Genomic DNA, 20,549 nt, shown 5'->3' on the forward strand with positions numbered 1-20,549 from the left:
AACAAGTAGACAGCACAAGCAGTACTAATGCAGAAAATTTGGATATCAAGAATAATTAACCCAAACTAATTTACATGTTAAAAATGCTCCATTCTACAACTCCAGAAATCACATATTTTTGTGTACACTTTGGGCACTTATCAAAATTTATTGTAACATGAGCCCTAAAGCAGTTTAAATACAGTTTGAAGCAGTTCAAACTGTATTTAAACTGCAATGTTCAAAGATTGAAGCTACCCAGAGTGCATTCTAAAGTTTATGAGAGGGGCTGGAGAGATGGCTCAGTGGTCTAAAGCACCTACTTGGAACAAGCTTGGCAAAAGCACAGGGACCGCGGTTCAATCCCCCAGCACCACATGCCAGCCAGCCACGCCCCCTGGTGGGCTGAGCTGGCCACACACACACACACACACACACACACACACACACACACACTAAAATGTTAAAATAAAATAAAAAAAATAAAAAAATAAAGTTTATGAGAATATTTTCTGTGTATTTACAGTAATGGGGAAAACAAAGGCAATAAAAATACTCAATGCCATTCAGTAGTCAAGCCAACAACCTATATCATCAACTGTATGTATCTTACACATCATTGAAATGGATAGTAAGAAAAATGCAAAGCTACATATGATAAACAGGTAAAAGTATAACACTCAAAATAATATACAAACCTACATGTATATAAACAGAATGCATTTTAAAAATAAACACAGACTGGGAGTGGTGACATATGCCTGTAATCCTAGCGCTTGGGAGGCTGAAAACAAGAGGACCACTACGAGTCTGATCTGTATAGTTAGACCCTATAGACCCTGTACTAAATACATGTTAAAAAATTAAAAATAAATACAAAAGAACTTTAAGGAGTGTTTTAGATATTATTTTCAGTAAAATTGTGAAGTCTATTTTTAAATGTACTTTTTTATTAGCTTGAGAAATAAGATTTTACTATAATAGTACTGCTGGATAACAAAAAGTACTGGATAGGCAGTCTAATTTGATGAGTTGGAATATAATTTGAACTTTCAACTTAGACTGTATGTAAAAGTTTGATTCATTTCCAATTAACAACAATGGAGCTTCTGAAATATCATTGAGAATTTACCCACAAGAAACCAGGACTTTCCACTATGGAAATATAACACTAGGATTTGTATTATAAGGTATCTTTTAACAACATATGTTTGATAAATACATAAAAGTATGGTCTTAAAGTTTTGGACCAACTGGCGAACAACTGAAAGTTATGTTCTTTCCTCCCCATTTTCTTCTTATTTTTCTCTTTCAGAAAATAAAATAGAAGCTAATTTTAGGGGGAAAATGAGCTGTGCGGGTTATTTGAGGCCAATACACTAAGAAATAGGATAGGAAATAAAGCAAGATAGAAACTGACACTTGGCTTTATATTTGCACATTGGGTGCTTATTCTGCAGAGACCGAGAATGTGTGAATGTCGTCCACTTGGTGGCAGATTTAGAAGGTCTGTGCGCTCGAACATCCCTGGTCGCCTAAACTTAATTGGATGCTAAAAAAGAAAAAGGGGGGGGGGGGGAGAAACAGTGGCTGAAATCAGAAAGTTCAATATTATAAGAAGATAATAAGCAAGGAGACTTCAGAAAGCTACATTTATTTATAGAAAAGACTAAATTGGCTTACCAGGGAGAATAAAGTGAATTATCAATAATGTCCTCCGCACAGGAGCATGCTACCAATAATCATGTTAGAAGACAGCAGTTGTAGCAAGAACTGCAGAATGTTTTTTCTCCAAAGTGGCTTTACTCCCTCATAATCTGAGGATGGTGAAGGAGAAAGACTCTTCTATTTTCTAAATTTTTCACTGGGGCCGGGGAGATAGCTCAGTAGAGTAAGCCCCTGATGGCAAGTGCAGGATCCTGAATTAAATCCCTGGTACTGCAATAAATAAATAAATAAATTTTCACTGTCTAGTCTTGCTATATTATCAGTATTTTCCTAACCTTCCTCTTAGTGCTTGACATTTGGCTCTTTGTGGGTTTTTTATCATTATTATTTTTGATAGAGGGTCTTGTTATGCAGTTCAGACTCATAGTGATCCTCCTGTCTCAACTTGCCCCATGCTGGGATTAGAGGGATGCCCCACCATACCCAGTTTTGGGCGGGCACAGCACGTCCTGAGTTCGGGGTCTGCCATCGTATGTGGTGCCAGGGATCGAACCTGGGTCCTTGTGCTTGCCAGTCAGGCACTTAGACTGCTGAGCTTTCTCCCCAACCCTCTCTTTGCCTTTTAAGTACTTTCACTACTATTATGGACTATTGGATTACATTGGATTACTTTGCTGAATTCATGCACTTACAATGCATGAATGGCAATGGAATACCCATCTCTGACAAAAGTAAACAAAAAAGGGAGATATAAATGAAGGACCATTTTGTGGTGAAAAAAATATATAAATATATATGTATATACAAAATAGCATAGATATACAGCTATCTTCTCTTAGTTCAATGAGAAGAAAGATTTGTCCTAATAGTGTTTGGACAAGACATCATGTCTGTATCTTGTACTATGAATAACTACTATGAAGACAACAATATGCAATGTATTAATTATTGTAACTATCCTACTAACCTGTTTTGAAACTGTCTCATTGCTACTTCTTTCTTAATGGAATTAATATAAAAAATAAGTAGTTCCAAGTCTTTTATGAAATGGTGTGATCATTTGCAAAAAAAATTTCAAAATATCTAGGAGGATTAAACACTTAGCTTACCAGTTTATCCTATAATGCAACCTGCTAGCCTTTCTTATTTATTTATTTATTTATTTATTTATTTATTTATTTATTTTGGTGGAAGTAGGGATTGAACTCAGGCCCTTGCGCTTGCCAGGGAAGCGCTTATTCCACTGAGCCATCTCCCCGGCCCCCTTCCTAGCCTTTCTCTCAGCTGACCGTTTCTCATTCCTTTCTCCTTACCCAGGTAGCTGTTTTAATATTGACAGAACATAATTATAGGACAGATAAACTTATAATAGGATATCATCTGTGTTCAGTGCTTCCTCCTTTGTGTTTTTGTAAAGGCCTGCACAAGAATAAAATGACACTAGGAAATACACAAAATATGCAGAGAGGCTATCATCTATATTATGAGTAATTTTCATTTTTCAAATTGATATGGGTGCATATTTCCAAATTTTTCTACAATGAGCATGTAGGATTTACAATGAATGAAAGGAAATATAGTCGACCCTTGAGCTACCACAGGACTGACATGCACACAATTGAGGTTATGACTGGAATTTTAGTTTGAACTTAGGACCAAAGTCTTGAGTCATGAGTTGAATGACAGCTGCTTGTGCTTCCAGGTGGTCACAGGTACAGATTGAACTTTAAAGAGTTCTGGAATGAATGGTACAACATCCTTTCCTGCATTGGGGTTATGTGAGAGATCCTGGGCCAAGGTCTTTCTAGGGACACTAGATCAGCCTGTGAACAGGAGACCAAACTTAAAGACTGTATAGAAGAGCCTAAACCTTCAGTTGACAACTTCGGTTACAACCAGGCCTTGGGAATGAATTGAGTTAGTAAGTCAAGGGCCCACGGTGTCATATTATATTGGCAATCCATGCTGCAATTCAACAAGAAAGCAGATTGTTGTTGATAAAAGAACTCTGACATACATCAGGGAAATGTTAATCTACAAGGAATCCTGAAAAATAATCCAATCATTCTGAAATTTCAACATATTTTTAAAATATAGCAATACCTAATAATAATGTAGCAATACCTAATTACTAGGGGGAAATGGCATATTTTATCCATGCAATTTTTCTGGGTAATTGAAGCTGTTTCCTTTACATCCTCGCCATTTCATAGATTTTAATACTATTCTGTGAGAAACATGTGAGTAATAACTTTGATATTTCTACACATTTTTAGCTAGGATTTAGCATATAGCCTTTGTGGGACTATCATATATTGGGCAGACCACCTGAACTTTCTGTATTTCTGATTCCTTACCGGTAAACCAGAAATAAAAATTCTTATATGGCAACACATCAAGGATTTGTGAAGGTCAAATGAGATAACACTTATTAAAGCACCTTCAAAATGAGAAAACCTAGCCAAAAATAAGATGCTTATTTCTGGGCTATTGTTGTAAACACCAATATTCATTGGAGGCTGGAATTAGTCCTGCCTGGTGAGTTGTCTAACAGCTCAGCACCAATTGTCCTTTATAGGCCAATCGTGTGAGCTCTGTCTTTTAGAATCTAGGCTACAGTTATCATTTTTTTTAGGCAGATAGGCAGACAGGAGCTGAGCACATAGGACTGAGTGCATAGGTACCTGCATAGTGTATGCATGCCTAATACACATACACATACCTTCCATATCAACGTTTTAATTACATCAAAAAGGCATCTGTTAACTTCCTTTTAAAGAATCAACACTGGGGCCAGCAAGATAGCTCAGTGGACTAAAGAGCCTGCTTCGGCAAGCTTAGACAAGTGCAGGGACTAGGGTTTGATGCCCGGTCCCACATGCCAGGCCGGCTCTACGCTGGGGTCATACTGAGCCTGCAACCAAGTCTGAGCATGGTGGTGCACACCTGTAATCCCAGCACTGTGGAGGCTGAAAGCAGGAGGATCACCACAAGTCCAAGCTGCATAGTGAGGCCCTGCAACAACCAAATACGTTGAGAGAGAGAGAGAGAGAGAGAGAGAGAGAGAGAGAGAGAAAGGAAGGAAGGAAGGAAGGAAGAGATCAACACTCTACTTTTATATAATTAAAATTTTTATCATAAACTTTAAATAACTTTTCCCACATCTCCATGTCAGGAAAAATGCTCACAGAGTTATGAGAGTTTTCTTCCTCCTCTCTTCATCATGCACTTTAATCCCCAGACATTTCTGTTTCCTCTACACCATGGAAGACACAGGACTCAGTTTGGGAAGAGAAGCAACTTGGTTACTTTGCCTGCTGCTGAGACAACATACAAATGTCCAAAGTTAAAGCAGGAAAGGTTCATTTATCTCTCAGTTTGTGGAGGTTTCAGTTCATAATCCCCTAGCTGCAAGGAAAGAATGGTGCATGGCAGAGGACAACCATTCGTGTAGGTGGAAAGCAGCAAAAGCAATGGTGTGGGCAGGGGATACAAGACTCTTTCTGTTCCTTTTGTTGTATGCAGGCTATCCACCCTAGGGCAGGTGCAGCACTCACACTAAGTCCTGGGAAGAAGTACACCAAACCAATCAGTGGCCTGATTTACCAATCACACACCCTTAACCCCAGCATCGCATAGTCTATTCAGCCACCTCTGGCAAAATTCTGTGAATATATACATCTTTGAGGGGACAGACGTCTAGATACAAGCCATCAAATTTTGTCTCTCCCCCTCCACAAAGACTCATGCACATCCCTTTATGCAAAAGGCATTTGCTTCATCTCCAAGAGTTTCAAAAGTCTTAACAATTTCAGCATTGTTGAAAAGTCCAAGTCCCGTGTCTCCTCAGACTTAAACCAAAATCTTAGTTGTGAGTCCCCATACAAATGAAAAGAAAGTTAGACACTTCCAACGTTTAATAGGAGGAGATAGACATCTCCATTCCAAAAGTTACAAACAGAGGAACACAAAGAAAGGGGACCAAAACAAGTCCCAAATTTAGCAGGGCAAACAATAAGTCCTGTAGTTCCATGGGCAGCATTCTAGGCAATTTGTAGAAAGATGTGAACTCCCAATGGCTTGGGTGGCCCCACCCTTGTAGCACTTCCAGTGGTTTAGGCTCAGCATCCAGCAGTAGTAGTTGCTCTCTTGGGCCCACTCTGCTCCCTTCTTGCATCTTTCCTCAGATGATCCCTGTTCCTTGCTTCTCCAAGCTTCCGGGCTCTCCCCGCACCTTTGGTTTCACACTTGCAGCTTCACACACTGCCCTCTCAAGGGCACACTGGCTGGTCTCCTATGACTTCTTCTGAAATCTGAATAGAAGCCTTCGTGACCCCTCAACTCTTGCAGGCTGCATGCTGCTAAAGCCAACACCACATAGATGACACCAAAGTCTGCTACCAGCTGGATCCGTATCCAGGCTTCCCTCTCTTTTGGCTATAGGGGTCATGCACCTGGATTGTTAAGCACTCTGAATCAAGAAACGAATTCTCCGGGCTGCAGCTATATCAGGAACATGGTGCTCTGCAGCTTTCTTCTCAAAGCAAAGCCTTTTACTTTTGCAATTTCGAGGCTGCGAGGGGTGGAGTCCCGCTGCTTCTTCTGATGCCCTCAGTCCATCTTTTCTACTCTCTTGTTCTTTCTCAGCAATCAAGATCTCCTCTGTTCTACCTTTACTGTCCACAGCTTTATTAGTTTCCTTTCTGGCCAAACTCACAACATTTTAAAGCATCCTGCTAGGTTCTTTGCTCCTGATTCAGAACATAGATCTGGCTGTAAGTCCCTGACAGTAGCCTTGCCATCCCCTCAACTTCAACTGCCTTAAAATTTCATCTACAATATGCATTAGTCTGCTACTCTTAACCTCAGCCTCAGGCAAAGTCTCTGGACAGGGTAAAATGCTGACAAACTTTCTGCCATAACACACATCGTTTGGAGTCCAGCAACCAATGCAGTACTTCCCAGCAGAAATGTCCTGAGCATGGTCTTTACAGGCTTTCTGGTCCTCTGAGCCCTGGCCAGAATCTCCCACACAGTACAGCCTAAGCACTTCCACTCTAGCTCTTCTCCTTCCCAAGAGGCACTTCCAGAGGCTTTTGAGCCACACACCCAGGTAATGTCATAGCAACTTCTCCAGCCTCAAATTTTGTCTTAGTTATTCTTCTCTCACTGCTGGTACAAAATATCCAGCACCCAAGGCTAAAAGGGAAAGGACTTATTTAGCTTGCAGTTTATAGAGGTTTCAGTCCCTAATCTGATGGTTCCAGGGCAGAGTGGCTTATGGCTAAGGGGCAACTGGTCCTGGCAGCATAAGACAGCAAAAGCAGCAAGAGACTTTAATAACGTCTTTCTACTTCTGTATCATATTCTGCAGCTACCAGGATAAGGGTGGTGCCAAGCTAATAAGCAGACTGGTTTACTTAACCATACACCTTAATCTCGGCTCCACACACTAGATTTCATCCACCCCTGAAAAGGCCCTATGACCACATGAAGCTTCAGAGGGACATCTAGATACAAACCATAATGGAAGCTATGAGAAAAATAAAACCACAACTGCACATCAGGACTATTTCATTTACTTGGTCTGAGTCATTTTGATCCACACAAGTAAATCCGGGTTTAAATTAGACCATCTCTCCGTAGCAAGGTATGCTGTCCCTAAAATGGAATATGGTAGAAGGAGGTGTGACCCTAGAGCAAAATGACTCACCGTGAACTGCAATTAGATTTTCTGCATCGCCTGCCAAGTGCTGGACAGTCCTGGGCTCAAAGGGCGCAGTCTCTGTGACAGGCTCGTTGGCTTCTGGTAATCTTGCCCAGTTACTGAAAATTATTGATCCTGTTTCCACACATCTCCAGGTAATCAATTAGCTTCTTCTTCAGTGTCCCCACGGACACCAGAGACCAACATGACCTGTGAAATAAGCAATGTTGATGCCTGTTAATGTTTTCTCCCTCCTACCTTGAAAAGTTAGACACCACCCACGGAGGGAACTTTTAATTTATTCTTAAAATAGGATGAGCATTTCTAGATGGCCCACTCATATGGGCCCATAATGGTGACAGTGACTCAGCAGCATAATTGGTATCAGAAGAGGTGGTGGGTCAGGCCAACACCTAGATGGAGGAAGAAAGAAAAATCACAAGGAAGGCTAAGTAGGTCAAAAGGGACTCTGCCGTCACTGAATTTAAATTCTCCACTGCCACTTTTTAGCTATTTGCAACCAAAATGAAAATATAAATTATAGATGTTAAATTTTCAACATATGCTCCTTCAGAATGCAGAAAAACTTCCACTATGAGGCACCAGGGTTTCTGGCTGTAGTACGCACATAGTCTGCCCTAGAAGTAATAGTAAGTTTAAAATCCAAAAGGCCTACGTAAAATAATGGCTGTATTTTGGATTTTGCTTTTGGCTTCTGATTTGCTAAACTTTATGAAAGGAAGTAAAATTCTAAGTCAACAGAAAGTAAAGTCTTGGGTACCCAAGACCTCTGGGGCCAGGACTGGCTTTATATCTAATGTTTTTCATTCTTTCCTAATTGAGTTGGCTTCACGGGGCTGGATGGTGATTCACTTCTTATTAAATGTCCAGCGGGACCCTAAATAATGCTGGAGACATTGTAGATAATCAACGAACATGAACTGATAAGAAAGAACTCCCACTTGTGGGTGAGAGACTCCTAACTGGTGCAAAGGGAGACAGCTACATTGAAAGTAGCTGAGGTGTTCCAGTGGGTATGTGCTAGGTACCTCGGGAGTCATTTGGAGACCATGCTCAGTATTTGGACTGGAGTTTCCCTTTTGACTCAGCTGTGCCTCTCCTAATTAGACCCAGGGAGCAACAGATCCTATTAGTCTCTGCAGCCACTGAGGAACTGTCTGCAAAACTATAGTTCTGTCAACAACACAGGCTGCAGGGCCTTCAGTCCCAAAATGCAGTGCTGGCTGCTCCATGGCACACCCTGAAGGTCCTAGGCTTGGTCTTTTGGCTTAGTGAGATATGTTTTCTTGCCACACCCTCTCCCTCAGACATCTGTGCTCCAAAATCTTATTTTTATAACTACTATCCTTGCATGTTGGGAGCTGAGGAAGCTAGGAAATTGATCAAATATGTGTAGGTGGGACTAGGCCTCAGTGCCTAAAGCAAACAAACTAAGTCCTCAGATAAACATCCTATCTGGTTAAGGTCAGCTATTAGTTGCCAGGCAATCTTGTGTCATGTTACTAACTTTACAAAAGTATAAATAAAGGACCTGTTGTGTGGTTGTGTTAGTCTTGCCTAACAGGCAGACCAGCAACCACCTAGCCCAGCTTGTGTCTTCTCATCTATCTTTTCTCATTCCTGCCTTTTCTCCCCAAAATGCAGTGAGATCAACAGATCCCTACATTTGGGTACTAGAAACTAAAGGAAAAGGTATAAAGAAGGAGTGTAGAGGTGGTGTAGACAAGGCATTGGTTTCTGAGTGGCTTATTTTAATGGCCATAAAACTGCTTCTCACTGCATTCAGGCTGTGTCCCATGGGAACAGTACTTACCACGAAATAGTATTGTGTCGATTTTGTATTTAACATGAGAAATGATTATTTTTCTAAGCAACAGAAAAAGTTAAACTTAATCAACCCTCCAGATAAAATGTGGACTTTTCCTACCCAAATCATTAAAGAAAAAAAATCTAAAAAAAAAAAAAAAAAAAAAAAAAAGAAGCAGCACATGCATAGCAAAGCCTTGTTTGGAACCAAAAGCTGTGTCCTTGTCATTGCTAGCAGGTTGTCTAGCCAGTCAGCCCAGGAGGGTCCTTGCTTTCTGTCTTTTCTTCTCTCTTCTCCTCTCCTTCACCTCTTAGTTTTCTTCCTCCTTTCTTTTTCATTTTGACAATCTTGTTGAATCCAGCAATGAGCTAAAGAGGATTTGGGCTTGTGTATGGAGCTGGTCAATGAGCATGAGCTTTCGGGCCATACTTGGATTTGGATCCTGATCCGGTCGGGTACTAGTGATGTGACTCTGGGCATATACATCCCTTACCCAACAGCAGCAGACAGCTTCTCAGATACTGCCCATTGATCACTGCCTGCTGCTGCACCTATCCATACATAACCCCTTCCCTTAAGTAGAGACGGGACCCCGTGGCTTGTTTCTATTGAATAAAAACAAAAAATTGCTAGTTACAGAAGACTGACTTCTGTCTCTCTTGGACCCTCTCATTTCATTCTTCCTTGCTTGCTCTGGTGAAGCCCCCTGCTACATTACAAGCTGCCCATGGAGAAGTCTACACAAGAAGGACCCAAGGCCCTTGCTCCAACGACCTGAGGAACTGGATCTTGCCAACCATGTAAGTCAGCTTAGAGGCCAGTTCACCTTCACTGCAGAGGAATCTCAATTGCAGCCTGTGAAAGACCTTCAACATGCATGCCCCACTAAGCCACAAGCAGACACTTGTTCACAGAAACTTATGAAAATAAATGATTGCTTTAAATTTAAAAAAAAAGAAAGAAAGTAAGAAAGAAAGAAAGAAAGAACTCCCAGGCTCTCATTCTCAGTACCTCTGGATGGTGCCTTTTATGCCAGTGCCAAAATTTTGTCACATCTCTGGGGGCTGAGGGTTCTACGTAACCTCAAGGACTTCTTACTTTGTTGTAAGTCCTTGTAATCCATTGTGATAGTCCCAAGTGTCAACTTCTTTCTCCACTGTATCATTCAATGATCCCAATAAATCATTTCAACCTTTTTGTTATTAATCACAAACAATAAGCCTAGACCCATGCCTGCAGCATCATGCCTTTTGGGGTGGACAGCTGCAAGATGATGTCATTTCAAGTCATTCATTGTGAGATTTCCACCACCAGGTGGCACCTAAGTGTTTAAACTATTAAAATCAGTTCTGCTTGCACTGTCGATTGGACAAGTTTTCAATTATTTGACCAATAGTTACTTACGTTTTTCCAACCAACAAATATTTATTGAGTGCCTACTGTGTGCCAGGCACTGTTCTACACCCCTGAAAGAAACAAGATAGAGGCAGCAAACAAACTGTGAAAGAAAGGGACAGCTGAAAGTGGCTGAGGAATTGACGACCCCAAGGTGACACGGACTCTGGCTTAAACCTCCTCTTTGACCTCCTCCTGGAAATCTTCCTTCCTCTTCTATAGTGGCATCTTGTTACTGCTGGTACCAGGTCATTCATGTTGCTCTCAGCCTTGGCAAACTCCATCTTGTGCATGCGCTTGCCCGTGTACCAGAGCAGGAAGGCCTTGTGCTGTAACATGGCCGTGAACTGTTCCAAGTTACGCTTGAACAGCACCTGGATGACTGTGCTCCAGCCAATGAAGGTGACAGCCATCTTGAGGCCATGCAGTGGGATGTCACACATAGCCATTTTCACGTTGTTGGGGATCTACTCCACTAAGTAGCTGCTGTTCTTGTTCTGCACGTTGAGTATCTGCTCATCCACCTCCTTCATGCACATGCAGCCTTGGAAGACTGTGGCCACCGTGAGGTAGCAGGCGTGGCATGGGTCACAGGTGGTCATCATGTTCTTGGCATCAAAGACCTGCTGGGTGAGCTCTAGCATGGTCAAGGCTTGGTACTGTTGGCTGCCAAGGCTGGTGAGAGGGGCAAAGCCCAGCATGAAGAAGTGCAGGCATGGGAAGGGCACCATGTTCACTGCCAGCTTGTGCAGGTGGGCATTGAGCTGGCCAGGAAAGCGGAAGAAGGTGGTGATGCCACTCGTGGTGGTTGAGACCAGGTGGTTGAGGTCCCCATAGGTGGGTGTGGTCATCTTGAGTATGAGGAAGTAGATGTCATAAAGGACCTCATGATCAATGCAGTAGGTCTCATCTGTGTTCTCCACCAGCTGATGGACAGAGAGGGTGGCGCTATAGGGCTCAACTATGGTATTGGATACTTTGAACGAGGGCACCACCCTGAAGGTGTTCAGGTACTCCTCTCAGATCTTGCTGATGAGCAGTGTACCCATGCTGGAGCCTGTACCCCTGCCCAGAGAGTGGGTCAGCTGGAAGCCCTGCAGACAGTCACAGCTCTCACCTCCTTCCACACCACATCCAGAACAGAGTCCACCAACTTGGCCCCCTCTGTGTAGTGGCCCTTCGTCCAGTTGTTGCCTGCCCCTGACTGACCAAAAACAAAATTGTCTGGCCGGAAGATCTGGCCAAAAGGACCAGATTGAACAGAGTCCATGGTCCCAGGTTCTAGATCCACCAAAATAGCACAAGGAACATAATTGCCACCTGTGGCTTCATTGTAGTACACAGAAATGCAGTCCAGCAGCTACAGGTCACTGTCCCCATGGGAGGTGCCGGTGGGGTTGAGGCCATGCTCATTGCTGATCACCTCCCAAAACTTGGAACTGATCTAGTTGCCACATTGACCTGCCTGGACGTGCACGATTTCGCTCATGGTCAAAACTTGTTTTTCTCACCTCCAGGAATGTACGGGGCAAGAAAATATGTACTTTTTTGCTTTGCTGGTCACAGGCTGGAAGGATGGAACGTGCCCTACAGACTGGAGCAGCAACAGCAGGAAGCTTCTACTAGTTACTTCTTATTACATAGTTCCAGCTATTGAACTAGTTTTCTAGCGTTGCTTAATGAGTTATCACAAATTTATTTGCATAAGACATTATAATGTACAACATAATTTTTTTAATTCTGCAATCCAGCACCCCAATATAAGTCTCAGAAACTACAATCAAGATGTCACAGAGTCCCATTTATTGTGGATGCTCAGGGAAAGCCCGTTTTGCCACCCTTTCCTGTTTCCAAGGAGTCCCTACACAACTTAGCTGGCGGCTGCTTCCTCCATCCTTGAAGCCAGCTGCATGGCATCTTTAGGTCCCTAATCCTGACATCCCTCTTCTACTTATAAGAGCCCTAATGCTTCCATCAGACCAAACTGGATAACCTAGGATAACCTCCATGCGTGAGGGTCAGCTAATTTGCAGCCTTAATTCTATGTGTATTCAATTCTCTCTTGGTTACATAATCAATTAGAACCTCAGGGTTCATGGAACAAAATAAATGTATCTTTGGAGAGCATCACTCTACCTATAACATGTGTTCTGAAACGTTTAGTGTTTTTTGCCTTGGCATGCGCAAGTCAAATGCCATTCTAACATTATTTCCTGGAGTATTCAAAGGAAGGAAGGACATATGGGAGGAAGGAAAGAAAGAAGGAAGGAGGGAGGGAGAGAGGGAAGGAGAGAAGGAGGAGAAGAAGGAAGGAAAAAAGGATAGTCAGACAAAGGTAAGGCAGTAATCAATGAGTTTCACATGTGTTAACTTAACAACTTTCTTCTCCATTCCAGTTTTGTTTAAAACATTTGAGAAGAAGTCATGGCTAGGAGAATGAAAGTACGTGCCCGGCAGATGCTAGCATAGGATGGATCAAGACCGAAGAGTCAATCCCTCCTTTCCACTGAAGCTGAGGCTTGCAAAAGCACTGAAAGCTGAAATAAAATCTCCAGAAGATAGGACAAGGAACACAGTAAGCAGAATTAATCCTGAAATGATCAAGATTGACCTAGAGAAAATAAGTTTATTTTTAAAAGACTTAATACACTACATAGTAATATTTTGTCAAGATAAAGTCAGGCTTAAAAATAAAGATTAAGTTGAATATTAAAAAATAATAATCACCATCATACCAGAAAATACTTAGTTCTCTGGTTTCTGAAGCATTGTTTGTGCACAAAGAAATATAAACAAGGCAGTACCAGCGAGCCTTCTGCGGAGTGAAACCCTTACTAATCAATGAGTCATGCAGCGAAGCTCCCGTACATACCTAGATCCAAGTCAGTGCACCTCTGGGTGCCACCCACTCTGGCAAGCACCAGAGGGGAGGCTGGACAAGGGCCAAGGAGATGCCTAAAGCCTGAAGCATCCTCGTTCTCACAGAGTAAAGATAACAGAAACTCGCGAGATCTGCCATGGAGTACTGTAGCCCTCATTGTGCATCATTTATTCAGGTAATTGTTGGTGTCTGACTAGAAGGGCAAGGAAAAGAAATAAAAGATGTAAGTATTAGAAAAGGGGAGGGCTGCGTCTGTTTTTACAACATGAGATTGTATACATGGAAGACATTTACAGATAGGCTACTAGAGTATAAGATTACCAAGGAAGCTGGACATAAGCACAACACTTGAAGATTATTTTTCTCTGTATAACAGAAAAGCTACTAGAAATTACTATTTTTAAATAACCCCCAAAATGTCAATAAACACAAAGCACCTAAAACTGAGCCCGATGAAATGGACATAAGACACACACAAAACTACAAACCATGCAGGGAAACTAAACAAGATCCATGAGCCCAAAGGCTAACATGGAAAGATAAACCATGTTGATGAATTTGAAGACAAGATTGTGCAAAGCTATGAATTTTCTCTGTAACTCCATAGAATCCCAACAAAAATTTCTGTCTTTGCGTATCTTGACAAGCTGTATTCAAATACAGCACAGCACAAAATGAGGATTCATAGTGCCCCAGAGTTTGGATGATTTGTGTTACAAACTTAAATTTCTCCCCTCCTCTGTGACCCAGACTAACTTACTAAAATGGAAATTATAATGTATCCCTCACAGAATTCTTGGGAGGACAAACTGAGTGGTTTAGGTAACATTTTGCAGCTGTCTGCCACTGGCATCTCCCATTTCATTGTCTCTCTCCTTCAGTTGACTGCAGGTACCTTGAGGTCAGGAACTATAGTTTATTCACAGTTATACGTCCATGATAGATTCCCAATGCATACACGTATTCCGCCCAGTACCAGGGATCGAACGCAGGACCTTGCACTTGCCAGGCAGGCACTTGGGCCACTGAGTTATATTCCTGCCCAACCCAATTTAAATTAATGAGTGGGTTTTAAAATATCACCACACAAAGCAGGTGGTAGCTTTATCAAAGGTATTTTGATCTAAACTCAAAGCTGTGTATCAATAAATATCACAGCATTATTATCAGGGCTGGTCCAAAATGGAAAGTTCCAGAAGGAATATGAAAGCCCAGTTCCTCCACCTAAGGCACTAAGACCAAGAAAAAAAATAATGGGTTCAATTAGATACTAAAGCTGCTGCGAAGAAGTTGTGTCAGAAGTAGGTCTAGATCCCAAGGCCAAGTTGATCCTGAAGGGGCTAAGGAGCTAGCGCCTGCAAGAACAAAGTCCTGAGTTTGAATCCCACTACCCAAAAAAAATGTTGATCCTGAAGCTAAAGTGACATCTTCTGGGCTAGAGCTTCTCTAGAGTCTGGAGTCGAAGAGGATCCTTCCATGTCAGAGATCTTGGTTGTATACACTGATTGAAATGTAAAATAATGCATAGGCTCATTCCAACACTGCTGGATAGGACTTTATTTAAAAGAGACAGGGTCTTGCTCTGTTTCCCTCATTGGCCATGAATTTCAGAGCTCAAGCGAGCCTGTCTCAGCCTCACCAGTGGCTGAGAGCAGCGTGCACACCCCTGCACACAGTGTGCTTTTTCTAGGGCTCTCCACTTCCTCCCTTTGGTGGCAAGGCCATTAGCAGCAGTGAGGTGTGGGACGCAAAGGCTCATTCCGCGGCCTCTGCAGAGGAAGCTAGGCTGGGCTGAGCCTCCTTGCCAAGCATAGCCCCGTAGGGAGCACGCGGGTCAGATGGCTAGAACTGGGATGAGCGAAACAGTGGATCCAAGAGACTAAGTAGCTTTCCCGGATCACCGAGTAGAGGGTGACAGAATGAGGATATCCATCTGTCTAGTCCCACACCACAACGTTTTCCTGTGGCCCTTGGTGTTTATCTAAGAAAACCACTGCAGACCCCAGCCCTCACGTACACCACCTTCGCCAAGTCCCCAGGCCTCCTGTTACTCCCCAGCTCCGTTTCCCACTGTGAGCCCACGCCAACACCCTGCATCACCGAGCAGGGAAGTTCTCTTCCGCCCACACCTGCTCACTTCTTCTGTGGGCAGTTCCCACATTCTTCAATTTTTTATCAGTCAAGATCTCTCCTTTTCTAACCCTTCACACCCTGCATGGAGTACTGGTGAGGCTTAGCCAGCTCCTCACAGGAGGTGTGGGAATTGGGCCAATGTCAGTTTCACCCTCTGCCTGCCTCCTTGGGTGGTATCGCTCACCGACCAGCTCCTCCTAGACCAGTTCCTCCTCCCTGGGCAGACTGCTAGCTCCTGAAAAGCTAGCCTGGCAGAGAAGCACCGTGTAAACCTGCCCCCTTGCAATTGTAATTCAGACTTTCAGCTATGCCTCTTAAGGGTTCACAAGGAGGTGGGAAGAGATGAACAAATCCACGGAGCTACAGAGCTGAGCTGGAAAAGGACTTCTTGTTAAAGGGCCAGCCAGGGCCACGTCCGTCAAGGTGTTGGTGTGTGCATGAAGATGACTATTACCAGAAAGCTATCAATTGAAATAACATTTCAAAAATAAAAATAGCAGAAAGGAGAAAGCCCTGAGAGGAAACTGGATCTTTGCGCCGAGCCTCCTCAATGCTGGAATCAGAGCAAGAGCCTGGGGCAGCGTCCTTGTAACAGATGTCCCTGCTGCCCCACCCTGAAGCCCCTCCATGTTTCCTGCCAGGCTTAATGAGGCCCAGTAGTTTTGTCCCAAACATAAAGCACTGTAGTACCACTGACCATCTTGGCTCTGACGTGTTAGAGCAAGCCAACTCCACCAGGCATCCTGGGTTTCCTAGTCTGACAAACTCTACCTGCAGGGAGCAAGTGCGGCTGGCTCGCAGCAGGGCTAAGCTGTCCGTCTCCTGATCCCACGAGGCTCCTTCTCTGGTCACTGCCCTTCCCGAAGCACTAACCTGTCCTCCCTGCTGAACATAAGCCCCGACATCTCTGCCCACATCCTTCTGATCCATAGTCGCACTCCTCCCTTCCCACTGTCCCTCGGCACTCCTGACTGCATCAGTGTCTCACACCACTGATGGCCCCAAGCCACAGGATAGAAGTTCAGCATGCTGACACTGTTGTACGGTATGTTCTCTCTTCCATGGATAGATATTTGGTCACAAGCAAAAGACATAAAAATTATTTTTTCCCTTCAAGGTAGAAGCATTTAGCAAAAGGCAAATATTTACTTGAATTAAAATTACTTGTTGAATTTCTATCATCTTGTTTCATTGAGATTCTGTATCATTCCTAATGTTTTTATTATTTTTTATTCACTTTAAAATAAGTAGGGCTTCAATCCCCGGCAACACATGCCATGCTGGCCCCACCACTAGCGCGCTGAGCTGGCCACCAAGACTAGGAGTGGTGGTGCATGCCTGTAATCCCAGCACTGGGAAGGCTAAAAACAGGAGGATCATTACAAGTCCGAGCTGCAGAGTGAGACCCTGTACCAAATACATTTTTAAAATGATAAAAATTAGTAAATAAAATTGCCAAACAAGATTTTTTTTTATCTCTTTGTTCTGTCACCTAGAAAATTTTTCTTGCGTTTTCCCTCCAAGGACAAATTGAATCAGAATCTCAGGGGATGCTGCCTAGGCCATTTTTAGAAGTGTTCCAGGGGGCCACGGCTCAAAAGCAGTGTGTTGCTAGGAAGTGCTGCCCCTCCTGACAGCTTAAGGCCACACTGTCAGTCCCACTGTGAGGGCTCTTCTGAGAACCAGAAGTTGTTCCATCTGAGGTGGTGTATCAGCAAATAATCCGAACGTAGCACACACCTCATGTTTGCTTAGTGCATGAGCTAAAGGAACACTGAGTGACTGGAGAAGGCGGCACCTTCACAGGCCAAGCCAGGGAGGGAAACACAATGCCTGCACCTGGACTGAAGCCTTAACCCGCAGAGCACACAAACTTCAAACACCTGCCCACTGCCTCGGCTTACCCCTCGTAAGCCACACCTGCCCGCCGCTGGCTACAGCTTTCTGGTGATTTTCTAGAATCCCTGAGTCTTTTCCCTCACAAGCTCTGTGGTTTGCAGCGCTCACTTTGCACAGCAAGGTGATGCCTGAAAATGCTGTGCGGGGTGGCGGCGCAGCTCAGCGCCTGCCTCCATCCCCGCTACCCCCAAAGTTCTGCTAGTGTGTGCTGAAAAGACGGAGCACTGCAGGGTAAGAGAAAGGAAACCAAACAGGATCAGCATGGCAAATTGTAAATTTGACCGAGTAACTCTACCAAACTCAAGGCAATTATTTAGCTTAGAATTACATCATGCAGATTATGGGGCCAAAGAGGAAAGTGATCGATGACATAGAGTGGGCCTAAGGAGAGTCACATGGGGAGAAGACACTCTCTCAGGCTTTCACAGAGAGCACATTGGCCAAGCAATGGCCATGACTCATCCACATGGCTGCACTGACAAAGGTTCTACAATCTGAGGTACAGGATCTCAGGACAAATCCTGAGGGGATTTCACTGACCTTCTCAGACCAAAAAGCTACAACTCTTGTTGCACAGGTCCTGCTTTAGTTGGTCTTAACCATCCAGTAGAAAAGTATGAAGACGAAATATAAGAAATAAAGCCATGCTGTTAAGTTGAGCTGTGGGGGACTCAGGTCAATAATTTCTGACATTGCCAGTTAAACAGAAGACCCAATACTATTATGGGCTACTGGACTCTTTTAGAATATTTTGCTGAGTTTACACACCTATAATATTCAATAACGGAACTTAGAAAAAATGGGGTATACCGATGAATGTCCATTTTGCATCTGTGTATTCCAAGTGGTTAGGATAGATATATAGTTGCATTCTCTTAATGAATAGAATGATTTGTTCTAATGGTGTTTGTAAATAGGATCACAAGTCCGCATCTTGTACAGCAATTAACCACTAAGAAGAATATAAGCAGTGTATTACTTGTTGAAACTGTACTTCTGATTTGATTTGAAACTGTCTCATTGCTATCTGTTTATCAATAAAACTTTGAAAAAAAAAAAAAAGAATTACATCATGCTCTGAGATTTCTCGATTGACAGAAAGTCATTATCCCAGTATCAAGAGTCAGGAAGGAGGGCCAGCCAAGTAGCTCAGAGGATTAAAGCACCTGCATGCAGGCGTAGGGGCCTGGGGGTTCAATCCCTGAGCCTGATGAGTCCTGTCTATGTAGTGAGACCCTGTAGACCCTGTCCTTCCTCAGGAAGGAAAGGCAGATCAATAAATTAATACTTGCAAAGTTTCATAGGTCTAGAAATAAACTCATGCCTCTTCTATGAGCACTTTGAAATTTTTTAAAAGATTTATTTATTTGGTACAGGGTCTTGCTGCACAGGCCAGACTCCAAGTGATCCTCCTGCCTCAGCTTCCCCAGTGCTGGGATTACAGGCATACACTACCATGCCTGGTTTTGGTGGCCTGCTTTGCACAAGGTCAGCATGGCATCAGGTACCAAGGATTGGATTAAGCCTGGGTCCTTGGGCTTGTCAGGCAGGCGCTTAGACCACTAAGCTATCTCCCTGGCCCAGGAGCACTTTATTTGAATAATGTTAGACTACTGGACATCTGAGTGACATTTTTAATCCTTTGAATAATCACTATTCGCTTGAGAACCAAAGCCTGTCTGGGTTCCAATCCAGTGCCAAAGGTTTGACAGCAGCCCTGCACAAGAGGCTCAGTGAGGTCTTTGTTTTGTGGGAAGTGGGGACTACACGGCTTTTCCAGAACTGTTGTCCTTTCCCCACCCACACCAGCAGCTTTAGCCCTCAGGAATGTCTTGCTACTTAAGACCAAACTGGCAGCAGAGATCGCATGGAGAATCTATGAAAGACACTGTAGGGTGCTGTCCTTTACGAAAACTCTTAGTCGCCACTTTTTTTTTTTTTTTTTTTTTTTTTTTTTTTTTTCTTTTTAATGTACTTAGGACAGGGTCTCACTATGTAGATCAGACTTGTAGTGATTCTGTTTTCAGCTTCCCAAGCACTGGGATTACAGGCGTGCACCACCACGCCCGGTCTCAATCACTGTCTCAGCATGCCCCGGGGACGGGTCTGGCACGCCTCGCTGGGGATCGAACCCTGGCTACTACTCTCTGCCTTAGCAGGTGCTTTAGTCTACTGAGTTATCTGGCCAGCCCTTCAGGCCCCACTTTGAGGACCATTAAAGGAGAGTCCCCTGAGGCCCTTGGGGGCCTGGCAGTGAATGGAGTGGGACTGATAAAGGACTGGTGACAAAAAACTGAAGCACCAGCCTGGAAGCCCATCATGAATGAACTCATACACACTTTGTGAAAGGTAAATATATTCATTTTTATTTCTAAGACAGAATTAGGTTTGAAATGCCAAACACACACACACACACACACACACACACACACACACACACGTGTGTGTGCAGGTACACACAAATGGTTCAACCTACAGGAATATTTCTCCTGTTTCACAAACAAGGAAACTAAGATCCTAAAAGGTAAATTGGTTTACTCAAGGTCTAAAATAAAATAATAAATACATCAGCTAGCTCTCTTACCTTCTGTTCTCCATCTTTAGGAAACCCACCGTGAATAAACTGCCCCTGTATATTCAGTGTTTTTCCTGCCGGCCCACCCTGCGCTCCTACCCACACCCCTACCCCTGAAGTTGGACATAACCTGTCCCCAAGCAGCAGGATGTGCACAGAGGGAGAAATGAGGGAACCAAGCACCACAGCAAATTTTGTTCCCTCTTTTACAGGGAGTAAAAGAGACCCAGCTTCCATGGAGGGCACAGCAGGCTGTATAGTTCTATTCCAGATCTTGATGAGGAGACGGGGGCAGAGTTCTGCAGGTCCCAGGCAGGTGCACAGGTATGCAGAGCAATCTTGTTATGCCAGATGTCATTCTTGCTGAGTGTGCTGTGAGGTATCACTCCCAGCAGGAGGAGGAAGATGTCCTCTGTGGAAAGAGGGCAGTCACCTCACTCCAGCCGTTCCTCTCACACGCTACTTCTCCTGGAGCTCATCTGTC

At 43.5% G+C, this 20,549-nt stretch overlaps 1 pseudogene; it reads right to left on the reverse strand.

The window, feature by feature from the left end:
• Window positions 1-10,748: 10,748 nt before the first annotated feature.
• Window positions 10,749-12,066, reverse strand: LOC101592979 (annotated as a pseudogene).
• Between the last annotated feature and the right edge of the window lie 8,483 nt (window positions 12,067-20,549).

The sequence above is a fragment of the Octodon degus genome, unplaced genomic scaffold (assembly GCF_000260255.1).
Source record: "Octodon degus isolate 3935 unplaced genomic scaffold, OctDeg1.0 scaffold00005, whole genome shotgun sequence".
NCBI classification, from domain to species: domain Eukaryota; kingdom Metazoa; phylum Chordata; class Mammalia; order Rodentia; family Octodontidae; genus Octodon; species Octodon degus.